This window comes from Peromyscus californicus, unplaced genomic scaffold, assembly GCF_007827085.1.
Source record: "Peromyscus californicus insignis strain IS unplaced genomic scaffold, ASM782708v3 Scaffold_4__1_contigs__length_199733344, whole genome shotgun sequence".
In the NCBI taxonomy this organism is placed as follows: Eukaryota; Metazoa; Chordata; class Mammalia; order Rodentia; family Cricetidae; genus Peromyscus; species Peromyscus californicus.
In genome coordinates, this window is record NW_026294562.1 from 185,585,135 (window position 1) to 185,612,682 (window position 27,548).

General features: G+C 43.5%; 1 pseudogene; it reads left to right on the plus strand.

Moving 5' to 3' along the window:
* The first annotated feature begins 8,958 nt into the window (after nt 1–8,958).
* LOC128124191 (leukocyte immunoglobulin-like receptor subfamily A member 4) overlaps nt 8,959–27,548 on the plus strand; it is a 30,390-nt pseudogene continuing 11,800 nt past the window's right edge.

Sequence of the window (27,548 nt, forward strand, 5' to 3'; positions counted from 1 at the left end):
CTGTCTCCCACATCCGGGGCACGCTCTCCCATTTAGTCAGTTCTGAATGTCAGAGCAAGACACTTCCACAGAAATTCAGTAACTGATCTTATCTGGGCTGAATGTTCAGGACACCATGAACCTATTTTGTCAACCATTTCCTCCAGAAAATAACAAGGTGAAGATTGGTCAGCCTTTGCAATCCAGTTTCCATGGTTACTAGGCTGTAAACTCTGGCTAGAGGACCATGACTTGGAAAGTGTGAAGGTTCATCTGCTCTAAGTTGGAAGCTTAGTTCTGATACTTTTCTCAACAGCTCCTCACACACTTCTTAGGGAAATTATAATCCCCACAATGAACTAAGATCTTGATTTGGGAGATGTGAAAAGTGTAGGTGATAAGAAAGCACACTTACAATTAACCACAATGAAAATTTACACAAACCAATGTTTGCTGTGGGATGGTCTGTATGGCAAATGTGTTGCTGATTGGTCATTAAATAAAACACTGATTGGCCATTGGCTAGGCAGGAAGTGTAGGCGGGACAAGGAGGAGAATAAAGCTGGGAAGTGGAAGGCTGAGTCAGAGAGACACTGCCAGCCACCACGATGAGAAACAGCATGTGAAGATGCCAGTAAGCCACGAGCCATGTGGCAAGGTATAGATTAATGGAAATGGATTAAATTAAGCTATAAGAACAGTTAGCAAGAAGCCTGCCACGGCCATACAGTTTGTAACCAATATAAGTCTCTGTGTTTACTTGGTCGGGTCTGAGCAGCTGTGGGACTGGCAGGTGAGAGAGATTTGTCCTGACTGTGGGCCAGGCAGGAAAACTCAAGCTACAACTGTTGCTAAGAAAAAGAAACCAGGCTGTAATGCATGGCGAGGAGACAATCTTCTCCAAGAATTTTATCTATTGTTTTGAAGTTTGCATGAGTTTTAAAAGCAACATACCAGCATGACAGGATCATGGAAACACTGATGTCTGGTGTTGATTTTAGGCATCAGATATTGTTTATATTCATATGGAAACTGAGACTTTCTCTCCACAGAACATCATTTCAGGCACAGATCTACTTCCTCATAGTTTGGCCTATTAACACCATCACATGGACTTCAGAGGTAGCTGAGGCTTGGAAAAGAAGAGATTTCTATCACCAACTTGACTGAAACACAGATGTTAGATCCATTCACAAAACTTCTCTTTGCAGAGCAAATTACACCTTTTTACAAGTTATTTTTCTTTTTCATTAAATGGATGTGTTTGTTGACAACATCATACATGTATATACCTCTCTCTGATTATTCTTATCCCATCCTCTTCTATTTCCCTCCTATCCATAGCAACTCTTATCTCATCCTTAAAAATCCTAATCCCTTATCTGTGTTTCTTTTGTTTTGTAATTTCCCACCAATTTTAACCAAAACTGTCCATCTGAACCTGTGTTTAGAACTGTAGGAACCTGGCAGGCTCACTGATGGGTATGCAACTTAAGACAGTGAGTTTCCTTGACCCAGAATTCATCACGAGTCAATAGCTCATGATCAGAGACCCATGAGTCCCTACCTGACCCATAATGGACTGTTGATAGGGCCAGTATTTTACACATCCAGTGCCGGCTACCTAGTTCACATTTGCAATGGCTCTGTTATACCTGGAAGTCATGACTTGGTGGCCATTCTCCCAATCTTCTGGTTCTTAGAGTCTTCATTTTTCCTCTTCCATGATGTACATATACAGCAATATCCACCACAAATCTACACATCCATGTTATCACTTATCAGGTCAGTTATCCCACCAACAACCTCTATGTTTTCTTTTGTCTTGTCTTCATATGAGTCCTCTCAAAAGAAAGCAAATTCAAACTTTTTTCTTTGAATTCATAGACTTTGTCAAACTCTGATACATTTACTATATGGCTCATAGAGATAAAACATATTCATTGTTGATGAGGGGTTAGTTTTTATGATTCTTTTATAAATATGTTTTTAATTAAAATAGAATATATCCCTTTTCGTCTCTCTCTAGCCCCTCCCAGATACCATTCCTCCAACCTCTACCATACCCCCACTCTCAAGTTGATGACCTCTTTTTATTATTGTTACATATATACACATCCATCCATGTCTATATGAACATGCATGTGCACACATATATAAACAAAATCTACTGAGTCAGTCTGATTTTTTTTGTATATATATATAGTTTCAGAGTATTAATCCTGCCTCAAAAAAGCCTCTCTTTACAACCAATGGTGATCATCACAGAAATCAACACGTGGACACAATTCAGTGATCAACAGATCATGGGAGTCCAGTCCCAACAGATATGTCTATATCACAGCTCTGGCATCTGTGGCCCAGGGAACACCACAGAAAGATTATAAGAGCCAGGAAGTCTTCAGTGAAACACTTTCTCCTAGAACTGTCTAGAGAAATGCTTTATTTCTAGACTTGAAATAAATACAATCTAAAAAATGCAGTATCAATGAATGTATTCACATGGAAGGGGAAAATTTCTTGGGGACCAAGGCTTAGGCAAAGAACTGCAGGAAGAAAGTGATCATTATAAGGAGAATTAGCATTTCTCAGGCATGAGCCTCCTTGTTGGCATGAGCACTCCAATACAGAGTGCTCAGTCCTGCAATTCCTCAGACATTACCATTCTATAAGCTAGTCATTGTCTTACAATTTCAAGAAAAGACATTCACTCTGAACTCACTCAGTTGTATCACCAATGAAATATCATGTTTTCTTGGTTTATTTCTGGTTTTAAAACAATGGACAAATTAATAGATAAGTGTAGTTCTCACCCCCCATCAAGGAGGTTCGTTTGCAGGAGCCGGAGACCATTAGAGAAATCTAGAGCTGGTCACGTTGCAGGGAAAACTGATGGGGCTGCTCAGCCTCAACCGATACATCTGTGGCACCGCTTCTGCACCTAAGGCTCTGGGAACACTGACGAAGGGGAGACAGGAAGACTGTAAGTGCCTTAAGAACCAGGCATGGTCTCTGTTCTGGGAGACTGTGTCTCCTAGGAATGACAGAGAAGCTACAGCCATGATGCCCCAACAATATGGCTGCCCAAACAAGAGCTGAGCATGGGCAGCACCAGTAGATATGTCAATGGGAAGGAGGAAATGTCACAGGGCACCTCCCCTAGACAAAGAACAACAGACAACTAAGGAATGCTAAGAGAGAGAGAATCAGTCTTTCCCTGAGATGGCCTTCAGTTTATCACTTAATACCAAATGGTGAGCCCTGACATCATGTTCAAAGAAGAAACACTAAATGGCCTCAGTAGGCTGTGTTTATATATTTGTGCATATATATATATATATTTGAAAAAGAGCCATCAATTTGAGAGGGAGATGGGAGTCACTGGAGGAAGGAAAGTGGAGGGGGACAGTATAATTATATTTAACTTTTGAAAAGTTTCTATTCTGTAGGTAGTATTCTAATTAGTAAAATAGTTCACATATAAACTTTAATTTCAATTAAACAATATTATGCAAATACAATATGTAGTCTTATAAAGTGGTAAAATAAAAAAGGAAAGCAAAATCCTCTTCCTAATCTTAGACGAAATATGGCTAAAAAGAAGTGTATATGTTTGAGATGTGCAATTTGATGATTTTACACACATCTACCTTATGAATTCACTGTCATAATCAGTCTAACTAACATGTCCATCAACCCAGTTTTCTCTTCTTCTGTTCATTTATTTCTTGTAGTGAAAGTATTTAACACACATCCTCTCTGTTAAGTGGTGGCACTCGTGGCTGGCCGCCATCTGTGGTGACCAGGTTGACGGAGGAGAGTGCTGGATCTATTGGTGACAGAAGAATCACGAGTCATGGTTACTTTTCTGGAGCTTTATTGAGAGAGAGAGAGAGAGAGAGAGAGAGAGAGAGAGAGAGAGAGAGAGAGAGAGAGGAGAGCGCACGGAGGAGGAGAATACGGAAGGAGACGCGATACAGAAAGAGAGAGGCACAGACATGATCACCACGGGTTCAGTCTACGAATCGAGGTTGGTTTAAAAATTTCAAACATCAGCCTGATGTTTTCCAGCCACAAGAAGTAAGTGGGAAGGAAACATGTTTGCAAGAATAGATAGAGAAAGAGAATTTGATGAAAAGTCAAGATGTCTTCATAAATGTAAAACTAGGACCAGTGTTCATTCACTGCAAGTGGATTTACAAAGAATCTGTCAAAAATCTTCTTCTGTTGCATAAAGTGACATATTTGCCCTAGAAATTTGGAATGGCGTCAGTATTTTCTGTGCCACATGTATACTCCACGTTGCCCTAGGCAAGGGCATGAAGATATAAAGACGACAATGGTAGTATAGTGGTGCAGGTCACAATTCAGTTAAAGAGCTGTACCTATTAAGGATATTGTAAGAAAAAAAGTCATTACAAAGACCTTAATCGTATAATTAGAAAATCCACAGGGAACTTTTATGAGGAAAATAATGAGTATATTAGAGTCACTAGAAGTACAGTAGACGACAGTTGTAGCTGCAAGTCACACAGGGTACAAAAGATTAGTGTCTCAGACCAATTGTCCTGTCAAGTTTCCATGCTTCCTAGGCTGCTAAGGGAACATACAGAGAAACACAGTGCTTCTCTGAGGGAAGGCACTTCGGGTCCCCAGGAACACGGACTCAAACCTGAAAAACCCATGGCGCTTGCCTCTCAAGGCTGCTAGACCTGGCCAGTGCCATGGTTCCCTGCATTATAAAGAATCAGTGTCTTTTGCTCAGTCCACATCAGAAAAGCCTACTCTTGGAATAGATGGGAATTAACACAAAGCCCCGCAACTTGACAATGAGCACAGACAGTGAGATATAGTGCACTTAGTCTTAAATGGGAATATCTTCATTAGATCTCTCCCACCAAGGCTCAGAGCTTTGAGTAGAACACAAATTTGAAAGGTTATAACAGCACAGGTGATGGATGACTCCAAGAAACAGTGTCTTCCTCACAAAAGAGGATTGATGCACATCTGAACTCTTGAGGACTTCGGCACCATGCACAGGGCCTGAATTTCTCCGTTGTCTCCCATCCAGGACTTCTTTCCATATGATCTTCCCATGATTAACCCCACTCAATTACATCAACAGGAACACTTCCCTATGAACACAGAGCTATCCTAATTGTATAGAGGACATTATGATGGACTAGTTCTAGTATGATGAATTTTGATATGCGTTTTTTTCAAGTGTCATATAATAAACTTGTGTAAAAAATAAAATATGATGAAGTTTAAAAAAGAAGTCCAGTATCTGAAAACATATTTAATCTTTAAAAAGCATTCAAAAGAACTTATCATTTGAGGCATTTGTGAATGCCAGAAATACATCATGAGAATGGAAAAGCCCTAATCTACTAGAGAAGGGTCATGAAACTCTCCACCTCATTTCCAGGTGATGTCCACTGTGGTTCCAAGAAAGGTAGAATTTTTTTAAGTCACTGACAACACAGGAGTGTTCCGGAAGTTGTTATGGGATAAGAAGCCAACACCAATACCTCACAAGGCCTACAACCTGAGAGACTTTGCTGTGGGATGTTCTGTATGTCAAATGTGTTGCTGATTAGTCAATAATTAAAACACTGATTGGAAATTGGCTAGGCAGGAAGTGTAGGCGGGACAAGGAGGAGAATAAAGCTGGGAAGTGGAAGGCTGAGTCAGAGAGACACTGCCAGCCGCCACGATGAGAAACAGCATGTGAAGATGCCGGTAAGCCACGAGCCATGTGGCAAGGTATAGATTAATGGAAATGGATTAATTTAAGCTGAAAGAACAGTTAGCAAGAAGCCTGCCATGGCCATACAGTTTGAAACCAATACAAGGCTCTGTGTTTACTTGGTCGGGTCTGACGGCTGTGGGACTGGCAGGTGAGAGAGATTTGCCCTGACTGTGGGCCAGGCAGGAAAACTCTACCTACAAATGGCGTCCAATGTGGTGGCAAGAGTTTCCACCTAAAAACCTGAGAAAAGATTCTAAAACGGAGCTAAAAACAGTTCCTAATTGTCTCTCTCAAATGAGCGGCAGCTGCTGGTTTGAGCTACTGGTGGGTTCCTAGCGTGCGTGCTCGACCTGCCTATGGCGGGAATGAGGCCTTTGCAAGTGGCACTTTGAGCTGCATAGTGGATTTAGCCTTTGCTGGTGCACAGCAAAAGGGGAGGTTTCTGGGCTACACGCTGCTTGGCTAAAAGCATAGACCCCCGATAGCTCCCAGAGCTGGCGGTAAACCATGGCCATGTTGGGAAGCTGAGGTGGGTGGATCCAGCAGCCACAGCTGCTGCAGTTTAAGGCAATAGATTCACAATAAGACAGATTCAGATGTAATAGTTTACAATGTGTGTAAAAGATACGTAGGCTTGAAAGAGACAAAAAAGATGATATATAGAGTTATAGAAATAAATACATAGTTTTAAAAAATAAAGTCTTTAAAGAGACAGTAAAGGTAGTATAAAAAATAAGCCACGTAAAAATGGATATTACACAGAGAATCTGCATTGTGTTGTCTTTGGGACTTTAACTGCAGAAAAACATTTGATTGTAAAAGCTGTTGAGTTATGCCAATATGTATATTTTAAAGGTACCTTGACTTCAAAATTTGGATATAAGGATATGTTACTTTGGAAAGGAGACTCTGCTTTTGTTCCCACAGAAAGCCAGAGGCTATGGATTTGTTCCAGATTAAGATACATCAGGTTTGACCAGCCAAGACCCCCTGAAAAGTCTCCGATGACACCATGGCCCAGATGATCCAACATCCAGAATGGTTTGAAGGCAACTGGCTCAGACGATACACCCTCATGGACTTTTCCATGATCCTAAAATTTTCTTTGTATCCCCATAAGATACAGCGCCCCCCTCCAGCAGGAAGTAGTAAGAGAAGCTACGCCCAAATTCCCAAATTATATGTAATTTTACTTTGTTAAGGTTAAAACCTTCCTTTTTTTTTTTAAAAAAAAAGGGGGGAAGTGCTGTGGGATGTTCTGTATGTCAAATGTGTTGCTGATTAGTCAATAATTAAAACACTGATTGGAAATTGGCTAGGCAGGAAGTGTAGGCGGGACAAGGAGGAGAATAAAGCTGGGAAGTGGAAGGCTGAGTCAGAGAGACACTGCCAGCCGCCACGATGAGAAACAGCATGTGAAGATGCCGGTAAGCCACGAGCCATGTGGCAAGGTATAGATTAATGGAAATGGATTAATTTAAGCTGAAAGAACAGTTAGCAAGAAGCCTGCCATGGCCATACAGTTTGAAACCAATACAAGGCTCTGTGTTTACTTGGTCGGGTCTGACGGCTGTGGGACTGGCAGGTGAGAGAGATTTGCCCTGACTGTGGGCCAGGCAGGAAAACTCTACCTACAAGACTTCTCATGATTTACACCAAAAGCATCTGAAATCTGCACCCACTGGGAAATGAACAGGAAATCACTCACTGTCCTAAACAGCCAACACACACAGAGTACTGAGTGTGTGCTACCAAGGGAAGAGTCACACAAACACCAAAAAAGCCCAACTTGAAGACCTATGTACACAGATACTGCCCAACACCAGGACTGAGTCTAGATAGGGAGACTCTCTTCCCATCATGAGCAGCTGGTTGGACACTAGTGGACACCTACAATTGCAGGATTAACCAGCAGATTTCATCCAGCTATGTCTTAAGTGACTATAATTCATGAAGAATCAACCAGGAATGAGGTGTCCATGAAGCAATGACTGGGGGATAAACGTGAAATGAGGTTTCTGAGGAGTTGCTTTCTCACTAGGGATGTGTTGCTTCTGCTGTGGCTGAATTTCTGGGGTGTTGGCATCAGAGAAGACAGATGAGATGCCATCAGTAGAGGCTACAAGTTACCTAAAGGAAGGTCTGTGAAGATGATCTGGCTGAGAAGGTGAAAGGGATCCAATGGGGAGGCTTTGAGAAGGAATGGCCAGCCACACACAACTCTCAGCTAGAAAGTTACTGCTCAGGAAGACACTAGGATTATTTATTGCTAAGTTCTGGCCATTGATGTCATAAAAACAATTTAGACAGATATAGGGAGATTTTGTGAGATTGCTGCTTCTTTAAGGAAAGACTAGCTCATCACTGATTTATAATCCCAGGAGACTGAGGATGAGGATCATGAGTTTGAGAACTGCATGGGCTTCATGAGACTCTTTCTCTAAAAATATAGAGAATCCAGATCCTTCTTGTGGCACATGACTGGAGAAACCAAAGACAGTTGACTGGAGAGGCAGTTCCTCTTCCTGTGAGGCCACTGAAATGACAGCATTGTGATAAGAGAGAGAACCCTCCATAAAAGGCCACACCCTGTGTGTCTTCTCATCTGGCTAGGCATTGTCACCAACCATCTACAAGGGTGCAAACACAGGAGGAGATGCCATGACTGGAACACTCACGGCTTTTGTCTGCCTTGGTGAGATGTGAAGAAGGGGAGAGAACATTCTACTGCTGGTCCGGGGTGGGGGGCTTTACCCTGCAGCCCGGCATTGTTCTATCAAGACATCTCAGGAACCCAGAAGGCAGCTGTGGAAGGGAGGGTGCACTCCAGCCTCAGAGACAAATCTCTCACAGGGAACTCTCTTCCAGGACTGACTCTGGGCCTCAGGAACCTAGAAGCTGCATGTAAGTGTGTCCTCAGGTGCCTCGGGTCCTGACTGAAGACAGGGGAGCTTCTCTGGGCAGTGGGCATGGAGAACAGCAGATGTGGGCTGATGCTGTGAAACTGCAAAGGATGCTGGGGCAGAGCATTGGGTTCTAAAACTTGATGTCCTGTGGTGATCATAGCTATTGATTTCCTTGCAGCAATACTTCCAAAGCCTGCCATCAGGGCTGAGCCAGGATCTGTGGTTGCCGAAGGATCTCAGGTGACCATCTTTTGTGAGGGAACCTCAGATGCTCAGGGTTACTATCTTTACCATTACAGAAACCTAGTTTCTGTGCACAGAATGACCCTGATGAAGCCTGGAAACAAGGCTAAATTCCTCATCCCACTTATTAAACAGTCCCATGCCGGGCAATATGTCTGTTTGTGTCACAAGCCTTCTAGTTGGCCAGAGAAGAGTGATACCCTGGAGCTGGTGGTGACAGGTAAGGGTTCAAGCCTAAGTTTCTACATTCAGGACAGGGGTCTGTCTGTTCTCAAGAGTGTTTAGCTCCCACATCTCAATCCTGAGGGACAACGTGGGCTGTGTGAGCCCATGTAACTTGTTACTTTCTTCTGTCTAGGGTATTTCTCCACAAAACCCACACTATCAGCCCTGACAAGCTTTCTGGTTACTTCAGGAGAGAACATGACCCTCCAGTGTGTCTCACAGGAGAGATACGACAGTTTTATTCTGACCAAGGATAATGAGACATTCTCCATGCCCCAGGACTCACAGCATATAAACGCTACTGGGAAGTTCCAGGCTCTTTTCCATATAGGTCCTGTGACAGTCAGTCATAGAGGAACGATTAGATGTTATGGCTACAAGAATAGTACCTATCTGTGGTCGAAGCCCAGTGACCCCCTGGAAATACACATCACAGGTGAGGTAGCCCCAGCAAATGTCTAGTCATCTTTTGAGATCCATGGGCTCTGGTCCCTAAGAAATCCCACGCAGGAAGGTGCTGAAAGAAGCTCCTAGCTCTTGAACTAGAGGTTTAGAATGTTAAGGAAGTGGTACCTACAGGACATAATGGGAAGGGGCAGAAATATTATAGGAATCATCTGTCTCCCTTCCAAGGCTGTCCAGGAAGGAAGGACAAGGCTGTCCACCTTCCTGACCCAGGATGGCCTTATTCTGGCTCCTGGTGAAGCACTAGCCCATCAGTGTTTCTTTGATATAAGCTTCAATGGATTTCCTCTGTCCAGGGAAGGGAAGGAGGAAGTGACTTCTCCTGGCACTCTGGTCTACAACCCCAGATGGGCCCTTGGGCTGACTTTCTCCTTGAGCCCCATGAGTGGCTCCTGTTGGGCAAGTAAAGATGACGTGGTATACACAGACTCTCTTCTGAGGGACTATACCCCAGAGACATTCTGGATACCCTGATCACAAGTTGGGAGCCTAGCCAGTCCAATCAGAGACCCCCATTAGAGAGTATGGGCTGTGGAAGTCCAGGTTGTGAAGGTCAAAATGAGGGGTGTGGTAGAGTTACAGAGAAGAAGTTGACCTAGTGAGACCCAAGTCCTTAGAGACTAGTGCTGATGAAGGATCATCTCAGATGAAGGTGAGGCACCCCTCATCCATCACTCTTCTCTTCAGGTCAGATTTTGGTCACACCGACCCTCTCAGTGTACCCAGGCCCCAGAGTGTCCTCTGGAGAGAATGTAACCCTGCTGTGTCAATCAAGGCATCAAATGGACAGTTTCCTTCTGTCTAAAGAGGGGACTGCACACCCACTTCTGACTTTAAGATCAGTGTTGCAAGCTGGGTTATACCAGGCAAAATTCATCAAAAGCAATGTGACCTTTATCGATGGGGGCATCTACAAGTGCTACGGCTCTGAAGACACATTCCCCTACTTATCGTCACACCCTAGTTACCCTGTGGAGCCTGTGGTCTCAGGTAAGCGGTTTTTGGCCTCTCCATGCTAAACGGGTAACTCATGATCCTACACTGGGAAGAGCGCTTAGCTAGAACATGAGGGGAAATAGGTAGCGTGGACCCCATGGGGATTCACGACCCCAAGTTGTACAACCTAGCATCAGTCCTTCAGAGAATTCCCATCTCACCTCTTTATTGAAATTCAGAAAGTTCTAAGCGGACAGCAGGAGAGCCTTATGTAGCTTCAAGGCAGATGTAAGTAGACAATGAGACATGAAGTCTCCAGGGTCAGCGTCTCTCCCTCATACTCCACTTGAGTTCTTATCAGGATCCTCTGAAGACCCCAATTCCTCATCCCAAGAGCCCATTCCAGCATCTGGTGAGTGTCACTGACTTCTCTCTTGGGAGTTTGCTCCATCCCCAGGCTGTCTACCAACCCTCAGCACATCTATCTGGTTCCTCTGCCAACTCAGTTTGTGTCCAAGGACCCTGAGGCCAAGCTGAGATCCCAGCAGCCTCTGCAGCATCCCAGAGACTTAGAGGGTGGGGTGCATAAAGGAACATCCAGATAGAGATGTTAGGACTCAGACTGGTGAGGAGCAGGTGGGTGAACTGGAGAACAGAGTACCAAGCCCCCATCTGTACATCACTCTCCAGCATGCTCTGGATACCAGGCTGTTATCCGTGAGTATCCAGTCCTTAGGAATAGTGACAGTATGTTGAAATGTAGACTGGGGGGGGGCTCTTGGGAGGGGCAGAGAAACTTATGTGCTTGTGAAGACTCTTTTTTTTCACTCCTCTGCATAGATTTTCAGAGGTTGGTGTACATGTTCTGTTCACAATTCTGGGCTTTGTTCCCTCAAAGGATGGCCACAATTTGGGCATTCTTTCATGACTTGGCGTTTCAGTGCTCTGTATGTCTCTGGGCAGATTTTTGAATATTTGTCCCATTAGTGGGAAGTCCTTTGTGATTGGGTTGTAAATGATTGTCACACCCCAAAGAGGTCTTTCCAATTCTGTTTGTTCTGTGCTACTAAACTGGAGATGGACACTTTGAGAAGTGGAGGCAGCTGCTGTGCAGAATGGCTGCTGGCAAGTGTTTGCACAAACAGCCTCTTAGTCCTCACCTAACCCTCCCTCAGGACTGTGCAGGAAACCTCCCTCTTGACATACTGCGGTTCTTCAGTCTGTTGTCATTTACGGAGGACATGTGCATCAGCCAAAATAAGTTGGAAAATTTCATCTTAACTTCCTATTTGTACCCAAACATTCTTGTCTTACGTGTATATATGTATGTGCACATCTTCCATGATAAAACCACTTGCATGCTCACCTATAATAAACATCCTATGTTTACATTTGAAAACATTCATGCTTACTATTTTTGTTCACTTGCTTAATATTGTCCAGTTGGTTGTTATTGAGTGTCCTTCTACATAGATTCTAAAATGTAGGAAAAGTTAAGATTGTTGTACTTTTAATTGTGTGTATAAACGTGGAGAGAGTATGTGCTCATGACTAACGTGCCCACAGAAGCCAGAGGCATTGAGTTCTCCAGAATGTAGAGTACAGGTACTTGTGAACCACCTACATGGGTGCTGGGAACTGAAATCAGGTCCTCTGCCAGAGCACTGAGTACTCTTATCCACTGAGCCAAATGTATCCTCAAATGTATCTCTCTATCCTCAAATGTAGAAACAGTTTGTTAAGTGTTTTTATTAATTTATCTTAGTTTTGACAATATATAAATATACATTTCATATAGCATAATATATAAAATGCATATTATATAAGATATATGATAAATATATGACAAATACAACATATATGAAATTAGGTGATTAGTTTTTTGTCTATTTGAAACAAGCTGGAGTCATCTAGAGAGAGGGAATAAGACTTGAAAAGATGTCACCATCGAATTTGTCTGTAGGCCATTTTCTTGATTAATGATTGATGTGGGATGGCTCAGTCCACAGTGGGTGGCATAAGCCCAGTGCTGTATATGAAAGCAAGATGAGTTTCTGGAAAGAACCCTTAGCCAACAGTTAAGTAGTTCATCCCAAACCATTATGATCAGAATAACATACACTTACAGAGAGAAGGAATCCAGGAAATAGTCAATGACCTATTCTCTTAGACACTTTACTTATGCTCTTCCTCTTTTATGGTTCTTAGGAACAGTTGAGACCACCAGCTCATCACCAAACATGTCAGACCCCAAAACAGGTGAGTAAGGAGAGCAGATACAGAGCTGGCTGCAGACAGTGAAGCCTTGTCTAGTGGGGGTAAGTGCCCTGTGGGGAACATAGAGTCTGGACTGCAGTGTGACCTCTGTGTCTGAAATCACCCAGGCTCACATCTCCAAGATCACACAGTGGAGAATCTTACCAGGATCACTTTGGGTGGCTTGGTCCTGGTGGTTCTTGGAATTCTTCTATTTGAGGCTCAGCACAGCCCGAGAAAGACACCAGATGCAGCCAGGAGGAGAACAACGGAGACAGCAGTACCCATCTCTGAGTGGTGGAATAACGACTACTGTGCGTACTGAATTCTACAAGCTGATGTGGTTCTGGAGTTAAATCTGGGCACAGACTGGGTGAACTCTGAGTTTGGAATCTCAAGCCAGTGACATGATTAGGAAGCACGGAGATATCAGGAAAGTGTTTGAAGAGAATTATTCTTCCATTAAACTCTGATACTTTCCCACAAATGCTGTTATTTTCTCACCCCTTTGCATCCCTAAAGTACTCATTTTCTATTGTTTTTCTATGTAACTTTATATTTTGGGTTAATAACTGCATTCCTTCGTGAACAACACAGATGCCTTATTTCTAACTCAACCCCCAAATTTAATGAAAAAAAGAAATCAGTTGGCAACGTCAGTCTCAAGGTGAAATAGCTAAATCTAAAGTGACACACTAAGACATTTCTTTATCACCAAAACCACTAGAAACACTGAGGAATTGTGGGAGGGGGAGGGACTCTACCTGTAGGGAGGGGAGAAAATGAGAATCCCCTATTTTCAGCTCTTCATAAAGTGACCTTTAGAACTGACCCTAGAAATCCATTCAGTTTGGATTTGAATAGTGGAGTGAGATGAATCATAGCTCATGCCTGTAATCTCAGTGCTCAAAATGCTGAGGCAGAAGGATTGTTGTGAGTTCAATACAAGCCTTGTACACATTGTGAGAATGTCACAAACAAAAATAACAAAAGAGACCAGAGGAAATCCCTCATTTGCTGGACAGGGCATGTGGAGCATCATTGAAGGTGATTGTTTGAAGGTGAATTGTTTCAACTGTTCTTAGAGTGGTCACTTTCATGAATTATATCAAAACCTTGGGGTTTGGCTGTCTCCTACATCCGGGGCATGCTCTCCCATTTAGTCAGTTCTGAATGTCAGAGCAAGACACTTCCACAGAAATTCAGTAACTGATCTTATCTGGGCTGAAAGTCCAGGTCATCATGAACCTATTTGGTCAACCATTTCCTCCAGAAAATAACAAGGTGAAGATTGGTCAGCCTTTGCAATCCAGTTTCTGTCGTTACTAGGCTGTAAACTCTAGCTAGAGGACCATGACTTGGAAAGTGTGAAGGTTCATCTGCTCTAAGTTGGAAGCTTAGTTCTGATACTTTTGTCAATAGCTCCTCACACACTTCTTAGGGGAATTATAATCCCCACAATGAACTAAGATCTTGATTTGGGAGATGTGAAAAGTGTAGGTGATAAGAAAGCACACTAACAGTTAACCACAATGAAAATTGACAGAAACCACTGTTGCTAAGAAAAAGAAACCAGGCTGTATGCATGGCGAGGAGACAATCTTCTCCAAGAATTTTATCTATTGTTTTGACGTTTGCATGAGTTTTAACAGCAACATACCAGCATGACAGGATCATGGTAACACTGATGTCTGGTGTTGATTTAAGGCATCAGATATTGTTTATATTCATATGGAAACTGAGAGCTTCTCTCCACAGAACACCATTTGAGGCACAGATTTACCTCCTGATAGTGTGGCCTATTAACACCATCACATGGACTTCAGAGGTAGCTGAGGCTTGGAAAAGACAAGATTTCTATTCAACAACTTGACTGAAACACAGATGTTAGATCCATTCACAAAACTTCTCTTTGCAGAGCAAATTACATCTTTTTACAAGTTATTTTTCTTTTTCATTAAATGGATGTGTTTGTTGACAACATCATACATGTATATACCTCTCTCTGATTATTCTTATCCCATCCTCTTCTATTTCCCTCCTATCCATAGCAACTCTTATCTCATCCTTAAAAATCCTAATCCCTTATCTGTGTTTCTTTTGTAATTTCCCACCAATTTTAACCAAAAGTGTCAATCTGAACCTGTGTTTAGAACTGTAGGAACCTGGCAGGCTCACTAATGGGTGTGCAGCTTAAGACAGTGAGTCTCCTTGACCCAGAATTCATCACGAGTCAGTAGCTCATGATCAGAGACCCATGAGTCCTTACCTGACCCATAATGGACTGATGATAGGGCCAGTAATTTACACATCCAGTGCAGGCTACATAGTTCACATTTGCAATGGCAGTGTTATACCTGGAAGTCATGACTTGGTGGTCATTCTCCCAATCTTCTGGTTCTTAGAGTCTTTATTTGTCCTCTTCCATGATGTCCATATGCAGCAATATCCACCACAAATCTACACACCGATGTCATCACTTATGAGGTAGCTCTTAGTAATATAGTTTCCATTTTTACGTATTGTATTAAACACTGAAGTGATAAGTGCAGAATGAACACTCGTAATATATTCTTTAAAACACCAGGGCCCTTGGCGGATACCAAGCTATCCTATAACCCATTACACGTGTGTAGACATTTCCGGCTGTGCCCCAGATTCACACCCCCATGGTTGTTATATTTCTTCCTAGTTGCTCAAGTGACTGTAAGAAGCCTAACATATCTTCTCAGCAGCACACCAGGGAGTCCTTCGCTGGACTATGGTCCTTCAACCAGAGCCCATGCCCTTAAAAATACAGACTGTCGGATCGCCAAAGAGCTATCATTTGCCAGCATTGCCTCAGCTATGGGTGAGCCTTCATGTCCAACTACCCTCTCTATGCTCATATTTGGTCAGACATGAGTTTGTAAGGGGCTTGTATATGTTGTCATCACTGCTGTGAGTTCAGACGTGCAGCTGCCTTTCTGGGTTCAGAAAACACTGCCTCTTTGTAGTCATCCACCATTTGTGGCATGGCCCTTGGACACCAACTACCCCAGGCTTCTGTGTGGCCTTTGGTGACAACATGGACCATGGACTTTAACACAGACCCTAGCTTCAATAGGACCATGGGCCCAGACATGACCTTCAAGAGCAGCCTAGGCCCGGGGGTCATCTTGGACCCAGGTGGCAGAGCACACCACTCTGATCATTATGTCATAGCTGCACTATGGCTTTTGGACACCAACATGGCCCCAGATTGCAGGAAAGACCCCAGACACCCCCACAGCCTCTGGTGATAACAGAGGCAAAGTCATCAGCAAAGTTTACCCTGAATGCAGTAGGGCCCAGGCATGGGCTTCACTTGCAGCTCTGGCCCTTACATCACCATGGCACTAGGTGGCAGTGCAGGCCACTCAGATCAGTATGGTCGCTGTTGTGACAAGGCTCTCAGACACCTACATGGCCATAGGTGGCAGCCCAGAGGCTGGGCATCCTTGTGGCCTTTGGTGGCAACATGGGCCGTGAATGTCAACACAGACCCGGGCAGTGGTAGGACCACAGACCAAACATAACCTTTGGCAGCAGTCTGGAACCAGATTTCACCATGGCCTCAGGTGGCAAGTAGGCCACCCATATCAGCCTGCCCCTCACCACCTTCAATTCATCTTTATTGCCTCTTTCTACAACACATGCACCATTATGCTTCTCTTCCTCTTCCATTTCTCCACCACACATGTGCTCATCATAATGGCGCATACCTGCTTGGTACAATGAGGTTCCAGGTGGGCTGGTTGATGTCTTCAGCTATCCCTGGCTTTGAGGACCCAGGCTGGCCTGTGGGTAGCTTCTATCTACCTGTGACATATGGCATCATACAGGCTTGATGATGTCTTCAGTCAGTCCAGACCTTGAGGACCCAGGCTGGTCAGTGGGCAGTTATTGGAGTTTTCCCAAGGTCCTGCCATGAGGAAATCCTTTTTAGAGTCCTGGGGAAGATACTACATCCAGTGTGGGGTTATCTGAGGGAAAAGAATCTATGTACACCTGTTTCTTATGTCTATTTACTATATTTCTCTATAACAAACTTCTATCTACACAGGTTCAGTTCCGTGCTGACACTCAGTTCCTCTCTGTCCCTTCTTTTTCTGTCCTCTCATAGCCCTAGTAATAACTAAATTCTGACCTCATCTTGTCCTCTGTTCTTTCATCCTCCATCTTTCCTTCCTCTTCTCCTCTCCTGACCTGATTCAGATCCACCTACAGTCTGCAAAACTTTTCCTTGCTCCTTACTCCTTGGCCTGAGCCAGTCTGCCTGACCATCTGCAGAAACTCTGCCTTGTTCTCTTCTCTCTGGCCACATGAATTCTGGCCTAGTCTTTACTGCACCTCTTTATGTAAAAAAAACCTATTTTTGTCTTGAGTCAATAGCTCTGGCATGCCACTAGGCCTGAAGGAAGGGATGGTCTGAGCTTCATTTGCACAAGAAACAAAGCTATGTATTTACAGACTGCCTGTCTCTTTTATTGCCTGTGGGGGTGTTACCTAGTAGATTAGCAGTAGGTCTGAGAAGCTTATACTGTTTGCCATATGGTCTACTAGTATATGAGCACACAAGAAATTCATAGTAGAAGACAGCTGATCTATTAAAGGCCGGATAATACCAAATATTCCCTGATAAATGACTTCTCTCTAGAAAGATCCCTTGACCTTTCTAGGTATAGCTTTATTATATACAGCTGAATCTCTATAATGTATTCCTGCAGCTTGCAGCAGGGAGTATCCGCACACCAAAGCAGAATGGTATCAGGCAGGCCTATCGATGTTATCCCACCAGCCCAAGCCTTAAGGACTCAAGCTGGCCTGAGGGTGACTGGTATCCACCTGAGTCCAATGGCATCAGGAAGCACATGGGTGTCTTCCTGACAGCTCAGGCCTTGATTGGCCTCTGTCTTCTTAAAGATTTGCTCTATTTTAAACTATATGTGTAGATATGGTGTATATGAATGCAGGTGTCCAGGGAGGCCAGAGGCATCTGTTCCCCCTAGAGCTGGGGTTATAGCAAACTGTGAGCAATCTGACATGGGTGCTTGGAATTGAACTCAGGTCCCGTAGACGAGTGTGTGTACTCCTAATCACAAAGACATCTCTCCATCCTCAAGAACTTTGTCTTCTTTGCCTGGGTTACTTTACTCAGTACATTTTGTTTCTTTTTCCCTGATGACCATAAACAATTTGAGCAAAGAAGTCACATAATAGACTCCAAAGAAATATAACACATTATATCAGAAATAGCACACTAATGCTCATGGTGGATGCTAGGAACTGAATTTGTGCATTAGTTAAACACATTAAAGACAGCCTCAGGAGAGGGGGATCTGCCATTGGTATATAAAATGAATAAAAAAATTCTTCATTAAAAAAAAGATAGCCTCAGAAGCATCACCAAAATGTGTCAGTGCTGTGTTATGGAAAGAAACATTTTTCCTTAGATTGATTTGACCAAGATGGAGACCAAATTTGAATTCTCTACTTCTCTCCCTGCTCCTTCTGTCCATCCGCAATTCATGGCCTCTAACAAGTCTGTCATTCTGTTGTGTGTCTGGCTGTGCCTTTGTAGTATCTGATCGTCCTTAACAAAAGGCTTGTCTCTTCATGTATTGACAACAAAGAAAGTATCACATGAGGAAGGAATGAGGGGCATTTCACAGAGATTTTAACCGAGTTTCATAAGGGATTACTAATTCACTTATTCTGACTAACCCCAAAGAATTCAGTCCTACAGTATATGCTTTTGAAGTACTATCTGTATGCTATTTTAAGCATTTATGGTGCGTATTTGTTGTAGAAGATATATACTCTGGGTTTTGAGAATGTGAGATTAACTAATTTAAAATAAAGTTATGCATTAGCATAAGTTGTAGAAGCTTATTTTGTGGGAAATCCAAGGCAAGAAATGTCTGTTGATTCATTGTCCTCTTAAAGGTTCTCTTAAAGGCATGTTAAACAGGGTGAACAGGAGGCAGGTTATTAGTCTTAAAAGACCTTAAAGTGTATTATTAATTCTGGCTCTGAGGTTCAGTCAAAGAGTCTGTCTTTTTGAAAGTATGGGATGTTTTCATCAAATATCCTCTATGAGACAACAAATCAATGTCCTCTATGAGAGGAGTCAGTGTTCTTAACTGCTGACCTATCTCTCCAGTCTCTCATTAATGTTTTTTATTAATTAAATTTGTTCTTTTATCATTTCAGACTTGTATATAATACATTCTCAGTACTCTCCCCTCTGCCCTCTGCTGTCTCTTTCCCACCCCTCTCAAATTGAATTCTTCCCTATAAATCTGTTTTTGTATTCTTTTCTTTCTGTTTTGTTTTGTGACTCTCCGGGTTTAACCAGAGGCATCTGTGTGTCCATGGGTTTAGAGCCCTTCATGGGAGCATGGTGAGTTCACCAATGGGTCCACAGCTGAAGACAAAGACTCTGCACTTCCTAGAATATGTCAATAGCCAATAATTCAGAAGGGGAGCACATGGTAATACGAGACCCCCACTCCCATCTGTGATTGGTTGTTGACAGTCCTATGCGGTGTCAGAACAAGTGACCACAGCTGTTCTAGCTTCATGCTTGTGTTAGCTGTGCCATTCCCAGATGACAGCATTTCACACCATCCTCCCTATCTTCTGGTACTTGTATCCTTTCTGCTCTTCTTCCCATGGTGTTCCTTGTGGTGCTATAAACGTCTGGTTTATGGCTGATCACCCAACTATTATTGATTCTCAGCATCTTGTGCACCCACGAGGCAAACACCATTTCTGTAAGAAGTGTATACAGGGTCTTGAGGCTGTCCTTGTTAGAGCACCAAGCAAATGAGGACCAGGCATCTAGGGAGTGAAATGCCCTATCCGGTGGGGCTGTTGTAATGACAACCACGTGACAAGTAGCACCAGCCTCCATCAGCCACATCCTGTGTGCCTGTCCATCCATCCAGTCCTTGTGGCCCCTTGGAGATGCCATGACTTTTCCCTTCACAACCCTGCTCTGTCTGGGTGAGATGTGAAGGTGGGAGGGCACTGTGTGGTCTGCGACATAATATAACCCATCGGAAGCCCTAGGGGCTCCAGGAAGCTCTTGAGAAGAATCAAACTGGACAGGACTTCAGGGACAGACCACTCATAGGACACTCTGTTCCAGGGTTGAGTCTGTTCTCTGGACCCTGGTACTGCTGGGTGAGTGTGTTTCTGGCTGTCCCAGGTTGCTCTTTGCTAACTGGTAACCATGAGCCCCTCCTGGGCAGTTGAGATGGTGGTTAGCAGGTATGGGCTGATCCTAGAGATGCAAGGGAGATCCTTAGGCTGAGGGTTGGCAGGGACCCTCTCTAAACCCATCCTCAGGGCTGAGCCAAGCTCTGTGGTTCCCTGGGGGACTCGAGAGACAATCATGTAGAGAGGACAATAGGATTCCAAGAATGCCATCTCTGTAAAGATGGAAGCCCAGATCCATGGTGCAGACAGACCCTACTGGAACCCAGTAGCAATGCTGAATTTCCTGTCTATCTGTTGAGTGGCACCATGTAGAGAGATAGCTCTGTGACTATTAGACCTGTCCTAGCTGGTCCATGCTCTGGATCTGGTGGTGACGGGTGAGAGAGCACCCATGGTTCCCAGCCCCAGCATCTACCCTCAGAGAAAGGGTCTTCTCTCAGGGGTGTCCAACTATCACATCCTAACACTGACTGGTAATGTGGAAGACGAGTGCCCATTTAACACACTGTCTCCTTTCCTCTTACGTGTCTACTACAGAGAACCCAGCATGTCAGCCCTTTCCAGCTTTGCTGTGACTACAAGAGGGAATGCGATTCTTTAGTGTGTCTCACAATAAGCCCATGATAATTCATTCAAAGCAAGGAAGGAAAGCAGGAGTTCTCCTGGACTCTGAACTCACAGTGTTTATACACCAGGCAGTCCAGGATCCTATTCCCTACAGGGCCGTGATCCTCAGCCAGAGGTGAACGTTCAGAGGTTATGGCTAATACAGGAGAAACCCGTAAGTACAGTCAGAACCCAGTGAGACCCTATAGCTCCTGGTGTCAGATAAGGAGGCCCAAGCCTGTCTGTAAATAATGGTGAGCCTTATGCAAGTTGGATGGCTTTGAAATGGAACCCTGCGACGTTCTGGAGAAAATAGTCCACTAGTCAAAATCAGTCCAGGTCATCTCCAACTGTTGCCTTCTCTGTGCCACTGTGCTGTTTGAATCTTCAACGCTCTTAACAGTAAACAACAAACAACAAACAAACAAACCAAACCTGAGCCAGATATTGGGGTAAAAGCTGAAAGATCAGAGAAACACAGCAAGCCATAGCCCACCTCACCTTGCCAACTCCTCAGCTGATCCTGACAGCCTCTGAGTCCTCATCTGAAAGGCCTCAGCCAAAAAGAGCCTTTAGTTCCTGTCTCCTCACACCTTATATACCTTGCTTCGCCCTGCCATATTACTTCCTTGAATTAAAGGCATGTGTGCTTCCTAAGCAAACGCATGAGATCTCAAGTGCTGGGATAAAAGGTGTGTACCACCACGGTCTAGCTCTGCTTCTCTCCTAGACTGAGCCAATCTCATGTAGTTCAAGGTGGCCTTGAACTCACATAGATGCAGATGGATCTATGTCTCCTGAGTGCAAGGATTAAAGGTGTGTGCCATAACTGCCTGACTTCTATGTCTAATCTAATGGCTGGCTCTGTCCTCTGACCCTCAGGCAAGCTTTATTAAGGTACACAATATATTACCACAGCACTGTTCAAACACAACAACCTCCACATCTGCTTCCTTTCAGGTACCATTCCCATACCCACCATCAGGGCTGAGCCAGCCTCTGTGATCACCTCAGGGAATCCGGTGACAATATGGTGTCAGGGGACCATGGAAACCCAAATATAAACTCTGTAACAAAAGGTAAACCCAGAACTTTGGGACAGATAGACTCCACTGGAGATCAGGAACAAGGCCAGGTTCTCTATAACATCTATGACATGTCAATAAACAAGAAAATATCACTCCTATTTTTACAGCCCTGATGGTTGGTCAGAGCACAGTGACACCCTGGAGCTGGTGGTGACATGTGAGAACACACTCAGGGATCCCAGCCCAAGACTCTTCCCTCAGAAATGGGTCTTCTGTTAGTGATGTTCCCTTCTCACAGACAACCCTGAGCGACAAGTGGGCTGTGTGACCCTACTGAAGATATTCTCACCTCCTCTCTTAGGATTCTGCAGCACACTTAGCCTATCAATCCAGCCCATCCCTGTGGTGAGTAATGGAGATGACATGATACAACAGCATTTCTCATAGCTGAGGCAATGATGGATTTTCTCTTATGAAGGAAAGAGAACAGGAGAACTCTTGGGCCTTAGACTCATAGGAGACATCCTCTGGGTAGTTCCAGGCCATGTTTTCTGTAGACTTTGTGGCACCCTTCGTTGCCTGGGGACATTCAATTGTTGTGACTACTGCAAGAGAGAATCCCACAAGTGTGGTCAGAATTCAGTAACAGCTCCCCCTCCCCAGGAATACACATCTGTGGTGAGGAAGACCCATCATTGACTATCATTTTCTGAGTTGTTTAAACCCTTTTCCATGAGCTTTGCTCGAAGTGTCCAGGTAAGAATGCGGCAGAGGGGAGTTCCAACCCTGAGCTAGAGTGCCAGAGTGTGAGAGGGAATGACACCTGCAGCCTGAATGGAATGGACAGAAATTTAGAACAAACAATCTCTTCAACAGACAGCCTGACTTCCCTCTAGAATTGTGCAAAAACTTCTCCTTGTTAAACTGTCAAGGCTCTCTCCTGGTCGTTGGAGAGAAGCTGACCCTTCAATGTTGACATTACATCAGCTGTGATAGACTCACTCTGTTCAAGCAAAAAGGATGTGACCTTTTCCAGAGAACCACCTGACAGCTTCAAGTTAGATTCTCTAATACCAACTTTGTCATGAGCCCTGTGAGTGGCTTTTATATAGACCAATACAAATGCTAAGGTTTACATGCCTCTCCTGCATGTGACTGGTCTCCAGGGATGAGCAGGAGCACTTATAGGAGAGAAGCCCAAGAGTTCCAGTCAAGGGCCCAGCCTCTTCAAAGCCCTATTGTCAGGAGGCAAGGCATGTGATGACCATCTCATCCACACACAAGGAGAGGAGAGCAGTGAAAGAGCAGAGGAGATGGAACTTGCCCAGGACTTCAGGATAGGCCCTGTGAGGTGTCAGCTCAGAAGAAAGTTGGCATCCTTTCACCTACACACTCTAGAGATATCTGAATATCTTTAGGCATGTTTCCCGGTTACTCCAGTAATGGAATCTGGTAGACATCACCCCTGTCCAAAGAGGCAGCATCCTATCCTCATTTCATCTAAGAGCAGACTAATAAACTCTGCTTATGAGCCTGAGATCTAGGACCTCAAAGGGACCAACATGTGCTATACATCGTTTTCAAGGTTCATCCCCAAACTGGTTTTCATATCCCAGTTCCATGTTGTCTTAGTCAGGGTTTATATTACTGTGAATAGTCTTCATGACCATGGAAACTCTTTCAAAAGACATTTCATTGGGGTGGGTCACTCACAGTTTCAAAGGTTCAGTTCATTATCATCATGGAGGGGAGCATGCAGGCAGACACAGTGCTGAAGAAGTAGCTGAGTCCTACTTCTTGCAGCAACACAAAATGGTCTGAGACACTGGTTAGGATCCTGAGCATAGGAAACCTCAAAGTCCTCCCCACAGTGACACACTTCCTGCAACAAGGCAGTATCTGCTCCAACAAAGCCACATCTTCTAATAGTGTCACTCCCTATGAGATTATGAGGGCCCAGTGCATCCAGACTACCACAACATGAAGCTCATTGTCTCTCAAAAAGTTCCTTGCCCTGCCCTTTCTGAACTCAAATGACAATCAGTATTCTTCCCACAGAGAAATTTTTATTCAGAAGTGAGTGAATGATACTCTCTAAGGAGTGGTATTCACCCTTCATGGAGGTGGAGGCCAAAAGGGTTGTCTTCAGAAATACCCTTCCCAACCACTACACCCTGATCCAGAAAGTTCCAGGTGACTATTGTTTGGAGCACAATCGTACTTGCTCTTACAGATTGAGTTTCAGAAACCAGGTATGTTATAAAAGCAGGGTTGTCTTTTCAGGGAAAAAGATGAATAACCTGTTTTTCCACCCAGAATGCTGGGGATGGAGGTGGATATCCTGGTGATTTATGGTGTCTGTAGGACCAGGCCATATCAAGCTCCCACAGGCAGGATTGAGGTGGCTAATAGTCCACGTGACCTTTGGGTTGTCTGTATAGGCAGTGGCACCCCCAAACTCCCACAACTAAGACCCGAGGCGGCCAATAGTTCAAGTGATCTCTGTACTATCTGCATGACTGAGTCCACACCAGATCCTTCCCTAGGCCTTAAGATAATACATTTACCCTATCTCTAGAACCTATCTTCTTAGAAGAAGTGATTTGTACTTTGAGTTGAGTTCCAACATAGTTATGCTTTCTTGTGTACAGGAGATTATATTATACCAGACCTTTTTTTTTTTTTTCAAATTGTACTGTGCTTAAATATGTTTACAATAAATTGCTCAGGGTCAGATTCTAGAAGTTTGAACCAGCACTGGATACCTAAAACTTGCTAATCCAGATTTCCTTCTTACCTCATGCCAGTTGATCAGAGAAGGACCCTATTTGGAGCCAGAGGTGAATAGAAGAGAGAACAGTAGACCCTTCATGGTGACAGAGTCTGAGAAATAAATCTGAGTATCTCATGTGTTTCTGTAAGAAAATATAGTACCTGTATTAGGTAACTGTTGTCAAAGAGTATCCAGACAGTAGATGTGTTTAAGTACAAGGTCCATCTTCTAATAGTCAATGAACAGAGAAGTAAATCACAATGACCAAGTATTCTAGATTTAAAATTGCACACCAGTGCACTCTCATATACACCCAGGCACACACTTATATATATGAAGTTGTATAACTAAATATATTTTAAATTGCACATCAAACTGAAGGAAATGGTTAAATTAAAGGCTAAAATAAAAATTCTGCAACAAAAATATCTGAATAATTTATAATTTAAATCTTTATCACCATAAAGTTTTTTTTGAGAAAGGTAGACATAAGGTAATGATAATGTTAGCATAAATGATAATTTGGAGAAAAATGAAACCATGTATTAATCTTGGTTCTTAGAGTTACAGAACTTACAGAATAAATCTCTTCCTCTGTTTCTGTCTCTGTTTCTCTCTCTGTCCCTGTCTTTGTCTGTGTTTCTCTCAATATATATATATGAATTTATTGAAATGACTTATGGGCTGCATGTAGTACAGCTGATCTAATAGCTATCTGTGAACAGAATGTCCAAGAATCTAGTAGTTGCTCAGTCCCACAAGGCTGTGTGTCTCAACTTGTCTTCTGTCTATGCTAGAATCCTGAAGAAGTAGACTTCAACACCAGTGAAGAAAATGGATGTCCTGACAGGTGAGGGAAAGCAGGTAAAGAACAAACACACTCCTACTTCTTCCATGTCCTTCTAGCAGAAGCTGTGGCCTAGATTAAAGGTGTGTCATCCAGTCTAGAGATCCTAATAAAAAGCATGCTGTCTTCTTGCTTCGAGATCCAGATCACATGTGTGTCCTCCATTTCTGGATTACAGTTCATTCCACATATAGTCAAGATAACATCACACATTATTTATGTATAAAATCTGTACTTGAAAATATAGTGAAAATTCATGCCTACAGATGAGTGTTGTGTGCAGATATGTATTCCCAGCACTTGGCTGATGAAACAAGGGAATTATGAGTTTGTGGCCAACCTCAATTACATAAGGAATTTCAGGCCAGATTGTGTGACAAAGAGAGTTCACATCAGCTTATGGAACTCAGAGAGGCCTTGTGCCAAATAAAATTTTAAAACAGTTTGTGGATACAGTGTAAAGAAACTATGGAAAGACATGACCAATGTACTCTGTGAATATGTGGAATTCTGACAGTGATTACCATTCATTTGCACACCAAAGAGGTCTTATTTATAATGATGGTGTGGTGGTTTGAAAGAAAATGACCCCCAAAGAGAGTAGCACTATTAAGAGGCATGGCTTTTTTGGAGTGGGTAAGGCCTTTCTAGAGGAAGTGTGTTAATGTGCAGGTGGGTTTTGAGCTTTTCTATGCTCAGGATAACACCTAGTGTCTCAGTTGACTTCCTGTTGCCTGCAAGATGTAGGTCTCTTAGCTACTAGTCCAGCACCATATCTGGCTACATGCTGCCGTGCTCCCCACCATGATGATAATGGACTGAACCTCTGAAACTGTAAGCGAGCCCCAATTAAATGCTTTCCTTTATAAGAGTTGCAAAGTTGGTCATGGTATCTCTTCACAGCAATAAAAACCCTAATTAAGACAAAAGATTATGTAATACAGGTAATGTTTATCAGAAAAAGACAAACTGAAAGGAAATGTATTGTCTCAGGACCACAAGATGAATTTCTCAAAGTTCTCAGCACTAAGGAGATTTATTTTCCCCAGAGGGACAGAGGGCAGGGATAAGGGTCAAAGACAGGAGATAGAGGATGTGGGAAAAGGGGAAGGGAACTAGGGAAAGGGGGAAGGGTTATTTGTCCTGGAGGAAAAGGACTGCCTCCAGATATAGAGAGGAGACACATATGGCACATAGAAAATGGTAGTTGATAAAGATACAAGAGGAAACCCTGTGTTAGAATGAGGTGGTTAATTTTAATTGGGCATGTTAATTAGGTGAGCCAAAGTGGGCTTTTGATTGCTGGACTTTAATACTTTGATAGCTGGACCTTGGTAGTTAGCCTCAGGAGGAGGGATTAGCCAAATAAGGAAATGGACCTTGGTGGCCTGCTCTAGGGATGTAATCTAACAGGTTTTTAGCAAGGCAGAGGAAATTGAGGAGAAGGGCAAGGCCTGCCTGAGCCACATGATCCTGTGGGCTAGTGTCCCTTCATTCCCAACTTTTTGTTTTATTATTTGGTGGCTGGGTGTTGGGTAAGTGTGCATCATTTTCTCTGGCTACTTCCTGCTGACCCTGAAGTGACATAGTTTTTATGGGACCCAAGAAAGCTGGGGTATTGTTTAAGACTGGGAGGAACATGATGTGTCCGTTGATGTCCAGGTTCTGTGGGACAATCTGAGTATGGGGAAGTATAGTACATGAGGCTGGACCAGGATATAGATTAATAGGAGATAGCTGAGTCTAGTGCTGGAATTTTTGGAGCAGTCTGTAGCTGACTTGAAATCTGTTGGGAAAAGTAGACAAGGTATAGAGGGGAAGTTAAGGAGTTTAGAAAAAACTTTTCCCTGGATGTATATTTAAAACTGTTAGGTTTCATTGTTACTGTTCATGGTCCTGTTAGTTATAAAGAAGAATCTGAAGACCAGGGCAAGGGGAAGAGATCTCATCTTTAGGAATAGGCAACGCAGGAAAACTTTTGGGTATTAGTTGACAGAAGTATTTGTCTGGAGTCAGTTTGCACGTTCTCAAGAGGAGCCAGGAAAATTTAGATTGGCTATATAAGGTTAATACAGAAAGAAAAATTACTATGTGAAAGCAGGGTGTGGTTGTGTTGGGGAGAGGGCCAGTGTGTAAAAGGTTTGGGGGGTTTGCTATGGGAAACTTGAGAGAACGTGGCTTTGGTTCCCAAAGGGGGAGTAGGATGGTAGAGGGGACAAGCAGTCGGAGGTGGGGATGGGGCGTTGGCAGCTGGGGCACTGGTGGTGAGAGGGATTGTGACTAACTC